We start from the raw sequence: 17800 nt of genomic DNA, 5'->3' as shown, positions 1-17800 counted from the left end.
TGGAAAGTTATGCACTTCCCTATGCCGGTTGACGCCGCCATTCAATGCATTGGGATCTTCCTAGCATCCAAATGTGTTTGCTGTGAGTAGCATGACTCTCCCTCTGTCAATCTACACCTCTGAGCCATCCTTTTACAGGCCTCTCCTTCCAACATTCAGCCTCTTTTGTCAGCTATTCAGCCTCCTACGACAGTCCAATATCAGTCTAATATTCAGCCTCCTACGACAATCCAATATCAACCTCCTTCTCAGCCTCCTCTACAAGCCGAGATAGTCCCTCTCTCAGCCAACCTGCTGCTGGACTCCCTCCCTAATGCTTTGACTAATGAGCCACCTAATCAGTTTCCTGCGTCAGGCCATCGCCAAGCTTACCTTCATCCTTCTCTGCTAGCTGGACCTGGCTCTTTCCTCAGCCACCGTTTAGGGATCTACTCTCCTAGCCAATCCCCCTACTAACAGACCCTGACGCTACCTCTCAATTCACCTACACTGCCAGCTGCAGCAGGCCATCTCTTGGGACTATTCCCACCCCCTCGCCCAATCTCCTTACTCACACGTCCCCTACTGTAGCCTATCATCAGGCCTCCCTTCATCCAGATCCTCAAGTCGAAGATCTAGATCATCTTTTCTGCCACGAAAAAATCGCCTTCTCAGTTTAGAGCCACTTCGCTCGTCTTTTTCAGATGCCCCTCAGCCAAGATCAATCTATTTAAGCCAGAATCCAGCAATGGATGCTAGCCGCCTCCTCTTCTTCCCTTCACCTTCTCCTTAGGGGCTTGATCCCTCCCATTTTAATATGGAAAATCTGGATTGGTAGAAATGGGACTAGATTTAAGAACCGAAACTTTAGGATAGCAGTCACCATCCAGAGAATTTCCACCTGGCTTATCGAGATTGGTTCCCTCCTCCCTGACATGGATCAATCGTTGTGGCATGATCTAGTTCTTTGGGGATTTGGCACTACTCCTTTTGACCCCTCACATCCTGTCAAGGCCATTTTTGTCAAATGGACAAGACCTCCAAATAAGTGGGTCAAGTTGAACGTCGATGGTTCTGCTAAGGGAAACCCAGGTGCCAGTGGTGGGTGTGGCATATGCTGGGATAACTTCGGGAACACGCTTTTCGCTTTCCACAACTAGTACAGGGTGGTTTCCAATTTGGTTGCGGAAGCTCGGGCTATGGTTGATGGACTCCTCATTTGCAAAGACATGGGCCTATCATCAATTATTGTTGAGACGGACTCCCAGGCTCTCTTCGACGCGGCATCCAGCCCTACTTTTAGTGGCTGGAAACTTTGGTACCACTTGCAATCTATCCATCAACTTTCATGGGCCCTCAACCTTCGATTATCCCATGTTTTCTCCAAAGGGAACTCTATCACTGATGCCCTTGCTAATCTGGCTAGCAGCAGCGCCCCAAACAAGAGGTTTCTCTCCCCCTCAGACCTACCTCATCACATCATAGGGCATATGGTTCTTGACAGAGTAGGGCTGGGCCAGATCAGACACCGCAAGGCTAGGAAAGGCATGGGGTAACCTCGCAACCTCGTTCCTCTCCCCGTTTGGCCCTCGTCTGCCTCCCTTCCTACAAGCTCCCTAGCCTGCTTCCTCTTGCACGGGTAGCTCCTGCTGCTCTTCCTCACCTGCTGCCCCCTTTGCTGTTGATGCCCAACCGACGCGCTGCCAACCTCTCTTTTGTTTGTTTTTTCTACTTTGGGTATATGATAGTCAGGGCCCGATCTCTTTTTTGTCCATCGTGGCCCCGCCTGAAAGGTGTAGATTCATCCTCATCAATACAATGCTAGTGGCAAGTGCCCACCTTCTTCCACACACACACACACACACATATATATGGAAATTGGGATCACAGGTATAACAAAAACAAAAAAACTGTACTCTTTCAGGTGGGCACTACAAAAAACACCTTATCTTGTGTCTAACACCACTTAACAGCTCAAAAGAGAAATGCATTACTGTCATATATATATATATATATAACGTCCTTGTTCCAGAGCTCAATATCACAGTATAATCAAACTCTTCCAAGTACTCATCATCCCTGGGTCCGGTTCAACAGGGGAGACCATGGATTAGGACTCAACTATCTTACCATTTGTTGCCGCATGGTATAAGATAATCATGAAACTTTGCTATAGCTCGCAGCAGGTACTGTTTGTTAACTATAATTCATGAACTGAGGAGCCGAGAAACTAGGGAAATCTATTAGCAAGAAAAAAACAAGTGCATGGGACCCTTTTGCATTGACTAAATGGAGTCACATGCCTCACCTAATGATAGTTATTGCTTGCTTGACCCGGCAATGGTTGTTGCTTGCTCATCATGAATGTCTTATATGTAAAGCAACAATATTCAAAATTTCAATTTTATTGAAAATAACTTAATTATCAATGACTTATTGAGAAATTAGAGCGCTTTGGATCCACATCTAATACCCATCATCAAAGTCATGCAAATGGGCTGTGACTGGGAAGTGCTGCTTTTAAAATAAAATAAAAATAAATAAATAAATAGATTAATGGTGTTTGTAACATAGATAGGGGTGTACATTCAGTCGAACCGAGTTGAGCTGGCCTTAGCTCAACTCGGCTCGAACAGTGGCTGACCTCAACTCGAACTTGGCTTGGCTCGGTCCTTGAGCCTGATTGGCCAGCTCAGCTTGGTTTGGTTAGCAGCTCAGGCCAACTCGGGCCGAGTTTGAGCCGAGTTCGCTGTTGAGGTATTTCCACGAACACCTGAACTGCAACTTCAAAATCCCTGTTTTACAAACAGGGGCAATGGTTTCACAGGTATTTTCTTAAACACCTTTTAAGTAACATAAAAACAAAAAAAAAAAAACAAAAAAAAGGTATTTGTTTCATGTACATACCTTCCTTGCCACCTTGCCACCAACCAAACCTTCCTTGCCACCAGCCACATTTTGTTGAAGCATTTTATCAAGCAGTTGGTGAGCAACGTCGATGGCAAAGCAACCGAGTCACTGAACTAGTTCGATTCGAGCTGGATTTGATCCGAGTCGAGTTGAGCTGGGGCTTGCTCGAACTCATTTTCGAGCTCAAAAAATCAGCTCGACTCGGCTCAAAATCAGCTTCGAACCGAGTTGAATCGAGCTTTTTTGAGTCAAGTCGAGCGAGCTAACCAAGCTACCTCGGTTCGTGTACACCCCTGAACATAGAGATGGAAAGTGGGCCACTTGATGCCACCTCTCTTCATTGGTGATCACTACCAATGAGACCTGTTCATGCAATTAGTTGATCATGATCAGTATTTGGAAATAGGGCCAAGTTCATCCCATCCATGTAAAATTTCTAAGCTATATATACTTCCACAGTATAATCATGGATAAAGAGGAAGTGGGCCCCACTCTGTTGTGCACCACATATGCCTCTACATGATCATACATGTGGAGTTTACGAACTGTCAATGGGCGCCTCATCAGTCAATCATGATCATGCAGATGCCTTGACTAATTGAAACAGGCCCATCCGACATTCAAATGGCAAAGGCGCTGATAGAATGTGGTGATCGTCAGGCAAGTCTATGAAATATTCCTTTTCCAGTACACCACTAGCCCATAAAATTATCTTGTGGGCCGGAGCCGTGAGATACGGCATCTAGATGGTGTTGGCTATAATAATAATAATAATAATAAGGCGGCTAATTAGCCTGGTTATTCTAGAGGACAGGACCCACCTGTCTTAAAGTCATTGCCGTGTGACATAAGGTAATCGGCCAATGTAGCTTATAGCATTACTCTTTGTTGACCATGATTCATGGACATGGTTAGAAACGGGGAAATGAGAGTCGATAGCTGAAATAAAAAAGTGCATGGGACCTTTTTAAATTGGGAAAAATTGTCCGTACTAGCTTTGATGTATAGTCAAATTCCCTAAAGAAATACTACCTTCCAAATGTTAAAGGGTGGCCTTCTGACAACTTTTATAAAATGTTTCAGATGAAAATGCCTTTGCCCTTGGATCAGTAGTTGTATGGTTTTAGAGTGTGGAAGAAGTTATGTGTTATTTCAATCTCGAGAATGTGACATGGACGGGAGCCTTTTTTAGCGTGGGCAAGGCCACTACAAGAAATTTCACTTTTAGCGACGAAAATTTTCGTTGCTATAAGTCAAATTTTCGTAGCTAAAACGTTTTAGCGACGAAAGATTTCGTCGCTAAATTCGTCGCTATAAGACCGATGTCGAAGCGTTTTCTCAGCGAAAATTTTGAATCGTCGCTAAATGCAAGCTTTTTAGCGACGAAACTTTTCGTCGCTAAAAAAACTGTACAAGACTTTTAGCAACGAAAATTTTCGTTGCCAAAAATAAATTACAAAACTTTTAGCTACAAAAATTTTCGCTGCCAAAAAAAATTACAAAACTTTTAGCGACGAAAATTGTAGTCGCTAAAAATAAATTAGAAAACTTTTAGCGACGAAAAGTTTCGTCGCTAAAAAAACTGTACAAGACTTTTAGCAGCGAAACTTTTCGCTACTAAAAAAATCGTTCTATTTTTAGCGACGAAAATTTTCGTCGCGAAAAAACTGTGCAAGACTCCTAAAAAATCGTTCCACTTTTATCAACGACAATTTTCGTCGCTAAAAAAACTGTACAAGACTTTTAGCAGCGAAAATTTTCGGTACTAAAAAATTATTCTACTTTTAGCGACGAAAATTTTCGTCGCTAAAAAATTGTACAAGACTTTTAGCAGCGAAAATTTTCGCAGCTAAAAGTAAATTACAAAACTTTTAGCTACAAAAATTTTCGTTGCTAAAAGTCTCTTTTTAAAAAATTATTCTAGCTCAAAATTCCGCACAAAATTCCTGATATACACCTGTTAACAATATATTTCATCATATTCATCCTGATATACACCTGTTATATAATATATTTCATCATATTCACATTCACATCCATCTAAACCCAAACAAGAAAATCCATCCAAACATAAAAGTACATTCATCCAAACACAAACAATCTTATCCGCATCACACTTATTCACGCATAAATACATATAAGTTTAACATAATAAACAAATATACAAAAAATCGTCGTCTTCTTCCTATTTCGACAACTTCCTTACCACCTACTTTCTAGTCAAGTTCCATAGCCATGCACACTTGTTTCCTTGTCCTTGCATCTTAACATTATCGCCATCTTTCTCTTTTATCTACACCACCCAACATTTGGAAGGATCATACATGTATTCACTAAAGAAGATATGCTCAAAGATTGCAGGGTCATCCAGAGATGGAAGATCATGCTTCTTTCTAGCTTCACACTTCCCTACACTGTAATACACCTGCCAATTGAACTGAAAATCATGTGACATCATTTCTACTAGTCACTGAAAACAGGCATATGATTTGTGACTCCATAACATGTATGTGGGTTCTCTATGAACTCTAATCACAGAGTGATACCCAAAAACTGACACACTTGGTGGTCAAACTACAACTCAATGCCAACATGGACTGGCACATCAGCCACTTTTGTTGTAACAGAATTGTTTGATAACCATGATGAAGAAGAATACTTTCCAACAAAGAGCTACCAGTTAACAGCCAAGAAACTCACCTCCATCGTGACATGGCAAGCCAAAAGTTGATAAGGCATGTACTTATAGCCACTGCAAAAAGAAAAAATGAAAAACTGAGTTGTGGCTTTTGGGTTTTCTCAATGACATCATATCTTTTATTCAAGTCACAATACAGAATAAAATTTAAATCTTTCAAGGCCTGATTGAGTTTCATCGACTTAATGCAAAGATAATCTACAAGCTCAAAACAGAGCTAATCACAGGTTCACCAGGCTAGAAATAATCCATTGATCTAAATGCATCTTTTACGCTGCATTTTGAAACACACCTGAGTTGGATTGCAATTGCTCAGTTCAATTAGGTGGCAACGATTGAACTGTATTGACGGTTAGTGTTATTCATAATGGAGTACAAATTGCAATTACATTCCTTTCTAGTTGAACTTGGAGTAATGATCACACAATACAAATACTATGATAGTTTCAAATTGGTCATTTCAGCTTCACTGAAATGATTATTGCATTTCTAGATGATAGCTTCACTGAAAAATGGTCTTTGTGAAAGCTCAGGAGCATTGGACTATTAGATCTCCTTCAGCATTCTTTGTCCAATGCACCTCACAACTTTCTAAAGACTCATTATGGTGTAGAGAACACACAAAATAGTCACTTAAATACATCCAGACAAATCACGGTAGCACTTCTCCAACATTCAAATTTTTCAAAACCAAATTGGAAAAAAAGAGAATCAAAGTAAACTAAATCAGATTTGAAAGTTGGTCAAATCATAAATAGGCAGATTATGGACGGAGACATTGTTTTCATTAATAGGCCACCTAGTACTCATAAACATTCATTACAAGCATTTTCTGTCTATGTGCATGACGACCATACTGTTAAGATCAATCCCCTTATTTGTGCTCCCCCTAGGTGCAGATTTTGATGGGGATTGTGTTCATATATTTTATCCAGTCTCTAGCAGCAAAGGCAGAAGTTTTGGAGCTGTTTAGTCTTGAAAAGCAAATCTGTAGTTCTCATAGTGGTAGTCTGAATTTACAACTGGTGCATGATTCTTTATTGTCACTTAAACTCATGTTTAGGACTTTTTTCTTGAACAAAGCGACTGCGCAACAGTTGGCTGTGTGTTTCACCAGTTTACTGGAACCTGCTTTGCTTAAGGCTCACCATACAGGTCCTCTGTGGACTGTTTTGCAAATGGTACAGAGTGCTTTACCTGCATTTTTTTACTACTTTGGGGAGAGGCATTTGATTAGTAAAAGTGAAATGGTGAGGATTGATTTCAATAGAGATTTACTGCAGTCATCATTCACAGAGATTGTTACTTCTGTTCTTGACAAGAAGGGAACAGAAGAGGCTGTTAAGTTCTTTAATATGTTGCAGCCATTGCTGAAGGACATTCTCTTTTTAGAAGGATATAATGTTGGCCTGAATGATTTTGACATTCCCAAGACTGTTACTGAAGATATAAAGAAGAAAATTCAGGACATATCACCTTTGCTGCTTCACTTGAGATCAAATTACAATGAACTTGTAGAGTTGTTAGTGGAAAGCTACCTGAAAACTATAAAACTGCCAATCGTGACTCGTATTCTAAAGTTATCTGCTTTGGGTAATTTGATAGATTCTAAAAATGATTAATATATCAGTAAGGTTGTTTAACAACTTGGCTTTTTGGGGCTTCAACTTTATGACCAAGGGAAGTTTTATTCAAGGCGTTTGGTTGAGGATATGAGTTTCCACTTCCAAAATAAGTATTCTGTTAATGGTGATATGAGTTTCCACTTCCAAAATAAGTATTCTATTAATGGTGTTGACTATCCTTCTAAGGCATTTGGGTTAGTTAAGAGCTCCTTTTTTCAAGGTCTAACCCCCTATGAAGAGTTGGTCCATTCCATATCATCCAGGGAAGTGTTGATCCGTTCTTCCAGAACTTTGTTTAAAAATCTAATGGCCACACTTAGAGATGTCGTTATCTGTTATGATGGGACAGTGAGAAACCTCTGCAACAATTCTATAATTCAATTTGAGTATGGACAGTGGACAAAAATAGTCCTGGCAGGTCTCTTGCTGGTGAACCAGTTGGTGTATTAGCTGCTACTGCAGTATCAAATCCTGCATATAAAGCAGTTCTTGATTCTTCTCAGAGCAACAACTCTTCATGGGAGTCGATGAAGGAAATACTTTTGTGCAAAGTTAACTTCAAGAATGATATTATAGATCGGAGAGTTATTCTATATTTGAATGAGTGCTTCTATGGGAAAATGCATTGCAAGGAGAATGCAGCATATTTAGTTCAGAATCGTTTGAAAAAAGTCGCTTTAAAGGCATCGACAAATACCTGAAAGTTCAGAAGCGGATACAGGCCTTGTTGGCCACATTCACCTTGATAAGATGCGCTTGAAGTACTCGAGCGGAGCATGGATGAGATCATGCACTCTTGTCAAGAGGTTATAAATTGCTTTGGGAGAAAGAAGCACGCTCTTTCACCTTTTTTAAGAAGATTTATTTGTCTTCCTGCGAATGTTGCACACTTCAACAATAATGTGATGAGAAGTGGTCTCACTGCCATGCTTGCACTTCTTCTACAAACAGCAGGAACATTCATATCAAACAGCACTGAGTAGATTGTCTCTTTCAGTTGTCTTCTAAATGCCTTAGCAGATTCAGTATCTGAAGAAAATGAAAAATAATAATAATAAAAAGGTATCAGTTTAACTGAAAATGCACCCAAATAAATTGAACGTACCCTATATGGTTGACTTCATTTCTCCTTTCAATCATCTATCCATTACTATTGCCCTTATCAAGGAGAGATGATACCATTACCAGTTAAACTTCTGATTCCCACTGGGACACTATGCTAACTACACTTTGGGCATAACTTCCTCAATTGGGTCGGGACCACATTCTCTTTTCTTTTTTTTTCTTTTTTTTTTGCACATAAATAACTAACTTTGCATATGCATTCCATGTTAGCACTAATGCCATTAAGATCTTTTTCAATCAAGTGCAGATTTGAGAACTTGATTATGCTCTCGTATCAATAGAAGACTTTATTTATGTCGGATCTCTCCAAATTAGTAGCACTCCACGCTTGCTTTGAAACAACATTTATAATTATAGAGACGATATCCTGTCAGCTGAACGAAGTAAATGGAGCACAACAACAGTAGCAAAAAAACAAAAAAACAAAAGTCCATGTACCCTGAGAGTATCCAATTCAGGCCCTCCTAAGGCATCATAGTAGTGATCTATTGGTAAAACATCAATTTCAACAGTCTGTGTACTGTTAACCTCTGGTTCTCATTTTTTGGAATTGTATAATCATAAAGCAATGGAAATAATGTGAAATTAGATGATATTTTTTTGGAATTGTACCTTCTGATCACGCATAGGCTGCAGATGAAACACATTCCAGAACTTCTTACCTGCATCAGTTAAAACAACTTAGAAGCACTTTACAGAAGAAATGGTAAAGAAAAAAAATCAAAGAAGACCAATGATTTCAATGTCCATCTTATGCATTTGAACCAAAATCCCATTCTTTCAAGCATAGAGAGGAAGAGAAGAAATCTAAAATTGACATCTTATTATATTAGAGCAAACACAAAACGTAAGTTCATAATATAATGGATATAGACTAGAAACAAAAGAAGTAACGAACAATGATATATTTATGCCATCAGGGGTATATCCATTCAACTCACAATTTCTGCATTTTGGTCATATCCCCCAATGCAGGGAAAGGCATGCTCGATCCATTCAAATCAGATATCCTCCTGAAAATCAAAATATATTGGATTCAATAAAGTAATTCATTTCATACCACTTCCAAGGCTGGGTATGAATCCAAGAAAATTCTAAGTAATAAAGCAGCAAGAAAAGAACATGGAATGTGCCCTCACAGTTCAGTTAGATTCACCAAGAAAGAGATGTTGGAAGGAATAGGTCCCGTCATAGATGTGCCTTGCATATGCCTGCAGTGGTTTAGAATCATGGTTCATATAGATGTTCTCATATAGAAGCAAGAAGCAATTTACATTGAAAACATATCAAATAAAGTTCTTACGGCCTCTTGAGTCGTGTCCAGTTCCCGATGAAATCAGGGATCTTACAGAAATAATATGAATGGAGTTTAATAAGTTATAATTTCTAAATGGAAAAGACAACCCCAGTGACTAGTGAAGAATTGATATACAAGTCCGTCAAGTTTCTCAAGTTGCCGAAGGTAATAGGTATTTCTCCTGTCAAGTTATTCGAACAAGCAAGGCTGCACCAGTAATATATTGGATTATGTTAGGAAAAAAGTTTTTTTTTTTTTTTTTTTAAAAAAACACCTATTGTTTATTATCACCATAGGCTGTATGCCAATCACTACCAACTGATCATGATCAGATGGTGGTGATAAGTGAGGCCCACACCTGCTACGCGGTGTGGACCCAGCGGGGCATTCCACTCCTTAAAATGGTCGTGGAGTCCTCTCAACACCACATATTGACCGTCAACTGATAGTGTTGAATAGCATAAACACTTCGCAATTGGTTGACCCTCAGCCATTCTGTTCACCAATGTAACCTAACAATGGCCAGCATATATTTACACATTAATCACATTTTCTGTTTAATTAGGACATAGGAGGCAACCAGAACTAATAAATAAATAAATAACATTTAAATTTTAGAGATTCTCAATTCAGGTCACAAATCTTAGCAGCTGCTCAAATGTAATAAAGATAAGGGTGACACTATTTGCACCTGCCCTGATTGATAATGGCAACCTTCTTTCAACATTGGTGATACAACAGTACAAATTTGTACTTCTGAATTACCAAAAGTAGAAAGAAAAGATGCTAATGGAAAATATCAATCAAGATGAGTAAAGATATGAATTCCCTGAAAGATAACTATGAAATGAGAATTAGGTCACTATTTGAAAAATAAAAAAATAAAAATTGCAGTGGCAAAACAGAGAATCTTACAATCTCTCCAAGCTGCGCAAATTACCAAGCTCTGGAGGAAGAGGTCCTTCGACCTCGTTAACTTCAATGACTCTGCAAACTCACGAATTGCATGAATAATAGTAGCTAAACGCAATTCATCTGCCTAATCAAATGAAAGTTGTGAATCACATACAGTGACTTGAGTGTCATGATGTTTCCTAGCTCCTTTGGAATTGTTCTAGAAATGTGATTTCCCAAAAGCGACCTACAATGTTCAAACAATTTTTCGGGTATGTCCCTCAGAGAGTGAGAGAGGAAGAGAGGGTTTTGTAGATTAGTTATAGAAGATTCCAGATGCAATTATGGAAGAGGACTTACAAATCGGTGAGAGGAAGGGAAGCCCATGCTGCAGGGATCGATCCATTGAGATAGTTGCGAGAAAGATCGCTATTGGACAAGAGCAGAAATTACGATCTAAGACCCCGATATTTGCTACGAGGCAAAATAAAAGCGAGAGAGAGAGAGAGAGAGAGAGTGAAATACCTCTCTTTGGGCGCGGCTCTGTTTTGAGCGCGCGCCCAAATTTGGGAGACGGATTGGCTACTGGTGGAGGGTGCTCTGTGGGCCCCACCATGATGTATGTGTGTCATCCATTCTGTTCATCTATTTTTAGAGATCATTTTAGGGCTTCATAAAAAAATTGATAGGTATATAAGTCTCAGGTGGACCACACCACAGGAAATCAATAATGATTGGATATCCACTATTAAAATCCTCCTAAGGCCCACTGTATTGTTTATTTGAAATCTAATATGTTGATTAGGTCATAAAGACCCCGATGAAGGGAAACAATAAATATCAGCTTGATCTAAAACTTTTATGGTCCCATAACGTTTTTAATGGTCAACATTCATCCAACACTTTTTCTTGTAATGTGGTCCACTTGAGATTTAGATATACTTCATTTTTTCTCTTATATCATAAAATGATCTATAAAAATAGATGCAGCATGGATTAAATACATACATCATGGTGGGGCCCACAGAGTACTAACCACAAGCCAGTGGATGGTGTAAGGGGGAGTGGCCAATTTGTTCCCTTTTATGTGGTGTTGTTCATTTAATTAATATTTGGATATGAATCATTTTTTAAATAGTTCTCTAAAACGATCTTGAAAAATCGAGGAACAGTGTGGGTTAATCCCAAATTTTCGATAAATATAAAACTCAAGTGGACCATGCGACACAAAATAGTGTGGAATAATGATTTCCACCGTTGATACCTTCCTTGGGCGCATAATAATGTTTATTTGACATCCCTCATGTTTATAATATCAAAAAGATATGAATGAAGAGAAAACACAATATGATATGAATTGTTGTGCGCTAACTACGATAACAGTGTAAAATCTACTTCGTCCATCATTTTCTCTGAACCATGATAGAATGAGATTTAAAAAATGAGATAGATCCATTGTCTAAGTGGGCCATACTATGGGGAAACAGTGAGAACAAATACATTAACCATTGCAATCTTCCCGGGGATCACCATGATGTTTTATTATAAAATATTTTAAAATTTTTTTATATATAGATGAGCATGTTAAGAGATAAAAAGCTTTTCACCAATAGATTTTATGCCAAATCTCTACTATGCAAAACCAGAGAGAAGACCTGATCTTGTCAGGTCCAAGTCCTTTTAGGTCCGGATCTTATTTTTGAAGACCTGGACCTAAATCCAATTGGCTTTGTGCACTTATCGAATCATTGGATCTAAGCTTTTAAGTCGGGTTTGAGATAGATAAGATTATTTACATGGTCGAGCTCACCCCAATTAGTTGGGATATGGCTTAAATGATGATTTGTATTTCATTTGTATCGACGAGTTTGTGCAATAGATGTTTGTAGGAGCATAAGAGAGCATGATAAAGTTGTGTTTGTGTTTCTATAAGGTTACACTAATCCTTGTTTAAATCATAAGGAAATTTTCTTGACAAATGTATTTGGACATTTCTTATTTTTTAGTAGTATTTTATATGGTTTCAAATAAGGTCGGGATCACTGCATACATATATATATATATATATATATATATATATATATATATATATTATTTGAAAAGGTTCCATACGGTCAAGCTGTGTGGGCCCCACCGTGATGGGTGTCGAACATGTACCCCATCAGTCAGATGCACCATTCCATGGTGGGCCTGCGGCTTAAAAATCAAGTCAATCCATGGCATGGGGCCCAAAACAGTTGCAAGGTTAGTTACGGTGGTACCAGCGCCATGGGTGCGCGCCTCATATACACGCACATGGCTTGAGAGTCACATTTATATAAATATCCTGCAGACTACTGGATTATTTCCGTCGCCAAAACGCCCTAATCCCTCCAAAATGCCCAAAATGCCCAAACGCGAGCTCCATCTCCCTCTCTTTCGATCTCCCTCTCCCGATCTCCCTCTCCCTCTCTCAATCTCCCTCTCCTTCAATCTCAACCCTCTCCCTCGATCTCCCTCTCCCGATCTCAACCCTCTCTCTCGATCTCCCTCTCACTCTCCCTCCCTCTCTCGATCTCCCTCTCTTTCGATCTCCCTCTCCCGATCTCCCTCTCCCTCTCTCAATCTCCCTCTCCTTCAATCTCAACCCTCTCCCTCGATCTCCCTCTCCCGATCTCAACCCTCTCTCTCGATCTCCCTCTCACTCTCCCTCCCTCTCTCGATCTCCCTCTCCCTGCAACATCAACCATCCCATGACAGTCCCCACACATGGGGTTTCTAATATTGTAGAAGCAACAACAGCAGCTCCATATGGGGTATGTGATTTGTCGTCCACGGTTGAATAGGGAAGACTGAAGGGAGGGAGTGAGTGCAGTAGCAGCAGTAGAAGCATGCAGACAAGTACATCAACGTTTTCACCATTATTTGCATCTGCTTTGTATAACAAGATAGGCTTTTGTAACTTACCCTGCTCGGACTTGGGTTGAGCTTTGTGTATATGTCCTGGGCTGTACTCGGTCTAGAATATTTTGGCTTATCACGAGCATGGCTTAGGTTCAAAATTACAGGCCGGGCTTAAGCTTGGACAGAGCTCGACCCAGCCCTAACTCGGCCCATTGACAGCCCTAAACCTGCCTCCTCCGGTAGAGGATCAAATGTTTTACGTGATAGTATTGTCCTCGGCCCGAGGATTAGGTTTATCGCCCTCCATCCAATAAGAAGCGGGTTGCGTACTGAGTAACTCAGTACGTCAAGCTTACTGAGTAAACTCTGTGCGCCCCACTGTCATTTATGCATTGTATCCACTCCATCCATCTATTTTAACACATTATTTTAGGGCTTTCTACCAAAAATAGAGTATATAAAAATCTCAATTGGATCACACCATCGAAAACAGTGTGAATTGAACATCTACAGTTGAAAATTCTTGGGGGCAACCGAAGTTTTAGATTAAGCTAATGTTTGTTTTTTCCCTTCATCCATGTCTGTCTGATATCATGAATAGGTTGGATGTCAAATAAACATCACTGGGGGCCTTAGAAAGTTTTCAATGGTGGAAATCAATACTTTCACTTTTTCCTGTGGTATGATCCACTTGAGCTTTGTATATGTATCAATTTTGGGTTGAACCCCTAAAATGATCTGAAAAAACGAATAGACGGCATGGATAAACCACATGCATTCTCGGTGAGCCCAACCGAGTTTACTCTGTACGATAAGAGCGTACTGAGTAACTTAGTACGCAATCCAATTTCCATCCAATATTAGCGCTGCCTGAGTCAATGCGACTCCTGGCCTTCTTCCAAACCAAACCCTAGGCTATACGGTCTCTCTCTCTCTCTCTTTCACAGAGATTTCCAGATGGTGGAAGCTGTGAAAATGCCGCAGCCACTACCAGCTCCGCAGCCGCTTCCGGCTCCTTCAAAACCTCGTAAGCTTCTCTTCGAAAATCTCTATCTCTCTATCTCTCTCTCTCTCTCTCTCTCTCTCTCTCTCCCCTTGATTTCTTGAATTTTAATCCATGTAGTTCGTTTTTCTCTTGCGGTAGTTGAATCATGTCAAAATATAGAAATTTCATTTCGTAAATGCCGATGCGATCTTGTCACGTGTGCCATCTTGGCACACTTGTTGCCTGATATGGGCCACTCATCTAGTGGGGTTGGGGTGCCACCGGGGGGTTTGCGGCTCCGTGACCACAAAATCGAGATTTCCACTCATTTGGCGGGTCGTTGTCATTTTTCTCATACGTATGTGGCCCACCTGATCTTTTGGGCAAGGGTATGTTTACAGTTGACTCCACCTGATGAATTGATGGGGTCTTTGAGACGTGTTCTATGGTGGCATGTGTGGTGGAATGGCTTGCATTTCTCCATGCATTTTGTGCTCAATGTGTTAATTTTCATTGAGGCAGCTTGTTTTATTTGATTTCAAGACCTGAATTCCTGATCAAGCTCATTTTCAAATCTCTACGCTTTTTCTTGGTGGATTACATAGTCATTTTGGGCAGGACTGCAACTGGTACATCAGTGTGACTTGAACCCTGGTCTTTGCCAGTCTGGGGTGTTCACTGCCGGCTCAATCAACATGTTAGGATCTACTCTTTAAGTGTTGTAGGGTGTGGATTTTCACTAATTGTATGATCCCTGTACAAGGATATGCACAATATGGGTTTTTGGTTTGTAATGGTGAACCCATTACCCACAGTTCAGCCATCTAGGCTGTTGGGTTGTTGCGCATGCTCGTGTATGGACTATACCCCAAAATTTGCCTTGATGGAGCAATCCTACCCTTTGAATATGTTGACTAAGAATTAATTGTCAGTAAATGAAATACGTCAATGGTTTGCGTTCAACTAAAAAAAGGGATCAAGCTTGGCGACCTAGATATTCCAATTGATGCTTGCACAATTACCCATAGGCAAGATTGCGTGAGTAGCTTAGTAGATTGAAAGAAGCTGCACCAACCCAACAAGCTTCTTCTCTAATGACACCGCCAACTACCAAGCCACCAAGATTCCCCCTTGAACTTCCATATTCAATTTTCACAAGCCTAGGCACCAAAAGGTCAATCTTCTCCCAATGCTTGACATAATTAAAAACTGACCAAGTTCCAACCACCACCCCATATTGAGGCATTGGTGCCTTAAAAGCTTCAGTACCAGTCTTAACTTATGATGAAGTGTTCAATTCTTTCCTTCACTACAAATATCAATGACAAGATATTACAAGAAAGCTCACCTACTTTCTTCTTTCCATATTCCCCACATACAAGCTAAAGGGAGCAACCTCCATACAACTCACCGACTCAATTGGAAGGACCCTACAATCCACCATTTAAAAGATCCACAATCTACTTTGTAATGACCATGAACGTTGAGTAACTTAAAGAAGAAACCCCCAGACTTTCCTCACCATTTATAAGTCAAAGGCTTAAGAGAGGTCAACTTTCTATAGTCAGAAGAAAGGTCTACTTACTTTTCTATAACCAGAAAAAAAGGTCTGGTTATAGAAAAGTAAAAATATCAATGCAAGAAGTTTTTAATGGTGAGATTTCAATCAACACTGTGTGACCAACTTGAGAATTTGATCTACCTCAGTTTTGGGTTCATAGTATAAAATTATCTGAAAAAATGTATGGAAAGCATGGATGGGACATATACTTCATGTTGGGGTCCACAGAGCACCAACCTCTAGCCATTCCTTAAAATAGAGGTTTTATATGAACCTTTAGCAGATGGTTAGTTGTCATGCAACCTATTCATAAGATCATACGGGCATGGGCAAAGGGGAAACATTAAAATAAGCTTGATCCAAAACTTCTATGGCCCTTAAGAAATTCTATATAGTAGATGTTCATGGGTGACATTGGTTCCATTTCTTTATAGGCCTGAGCATTTTATGAAGAAGTCAACATCTTTTAATATTCATATATTTCTTTTGTTAATGATTTAAATAATCCCTTCCCTTCTCTAATACAATATATATATATATATATATATATATATATATATATATATATATATATATATATATGGACACACACACCTGCACATGCACACAGACATATATGTTGAGGTGCATATGAAATAGACACACACAACATCCATGTTGTAATTACAATTATCTATAATGGCATTTATATTTCTAAGGTCGATTATAATCTTTATATGCCATTCTACCCATTCATAAGTGACTCCAACATCCATGTTGTAATTACGAGATATCTATAATAATAATAATAATTTGTTCATTATAGTGCATAGACAATAGTTATCATTGTGGTTACAGTGATTCATTATGTGACAGGTTTTTAGGTGAGATGAACGAGTTTCAAAACAAAACCAGTCTGCGGTTTTGAGAAGCAATTCCCAAGATGTATGTGTGTTTCAATGGCCATCTGCACCTTGAAAGCATCCAATGGAAGGTAAAGAAAGCCTAAACTATTGGAGTGGCCTGGCCATTTGGACAGGCCGTGTTTATGTATTTGCTCAAAATTAATGGAGCAGACCCGGATGTGCGTTGGAGCTATCCGGATGAGCGGGTTCCCTAGAAGGTGGGAACCGCTGCTATGACCATGATGAAACTGTTCATTTCCTATGGACAGCATTGGAGGGGCCTGGCCATTTGGACAGGCCGTGTTTATATATTTGATCAAAATTAATGGAGTAGACCCGGATGTGCGTCGGAGCTATTCGGAAGAGCGGGTTCCCTGGAAAGAGGGAACCGCTATTATGATCATGATGAAGCTATCCATTTTTTATGGACAGCATTGGAAGGGCCTGGCATTTGCGTCGGATGGCCGTGTTTATATGTGTATTTGCAGGGACCATACCCTTAAACTAAACCAAAACCTATGACCTAAAACCTTAACCTATAACCTAAACCTCAACCTTAACCTAAATGTAAACCTTAACTTAAAACCTAAAACCTAAACCTAAAACCAAAACCTAAATCTAAACCTTAACTTATTCTCAATTCCCTAAACCTATATCTTATAACTTAAACCTAAACCTTAACCTATACCTATAACCTTAACCTAAACCAAAACCTATGACCCAAAACCTTAACCTATAACCTATAACCCAAACCTATTCTCAAATCCGATTTCCTAAACCTAAACCTTGACCTATTCTCAATTCCCTAAAGCTATAACCTATAACCTAACCTAAACCTATCCTCAAATCCCAAAACCTATAACTATAACCTAAACCTTAACCAAAAACCTATAACTTAACCTAGCCTAAACCAATAACCTTCACCTAAACCTAAACCTAAACATATAACCTAAAACTAT

At 39.6% G+C, this 17800-nt stretch overlaps 1 long non-coding RNA gene and 1 pseudogene across 1 annotated transcript; one reads left to right on the top strand and one right to left on the bottom strand.

Moving 5' to 3' along the window:
• Positions 1 to 1178: 1178 nt before the first annotated feature.
• On the top strand, positions 1179 to 8113 carry LOC131255035 (DNA-directed RNA polymerase V subunit 1-like; annotated as a pseudogene).
• A 1650-nt stretch (positions 8114 to 9763) lies between these two features.
• On the bottom strand, positions 9764 to 10962 carry LOC131256374 (uncharacterized). The gene is made up of 4 exons (XR_009176779.1): positions 10889 to 10962; positions 10704 to 10775; positions 10550 to 10621; positions 9764 to 9841 (listed from the first exon to the last, which is right to left on the bottom strand). It is a non-coding gene; the product is annotated as an uncharacterized LOC131256374 (long non-coding RNA).
• Between the last annotated feature and the right edge of the window lie 6838 nt (positions 10963 to 17800).

Source organism: Magnolia sinica, chromosome 9 (assembly GCF_029962835.1).
Source record: "Magnolia sinica isolate HGM2019 chromosome 9, MsV1, whole genome shotgun sequence".
In the NCBI taxonomy this organism is placed as follows: domain Eukaryota; kingdom Viridiplantae; phylum Streptophyta; class Magnoliopsida; order Magnoliales; family Magnoliaceae; genus Magnolia; species Magnolia sinica.
Note: the sequence above shows the minus strand (reverse complement) of the source record. Positions and strands in the feature narration are given on the sequence as shown.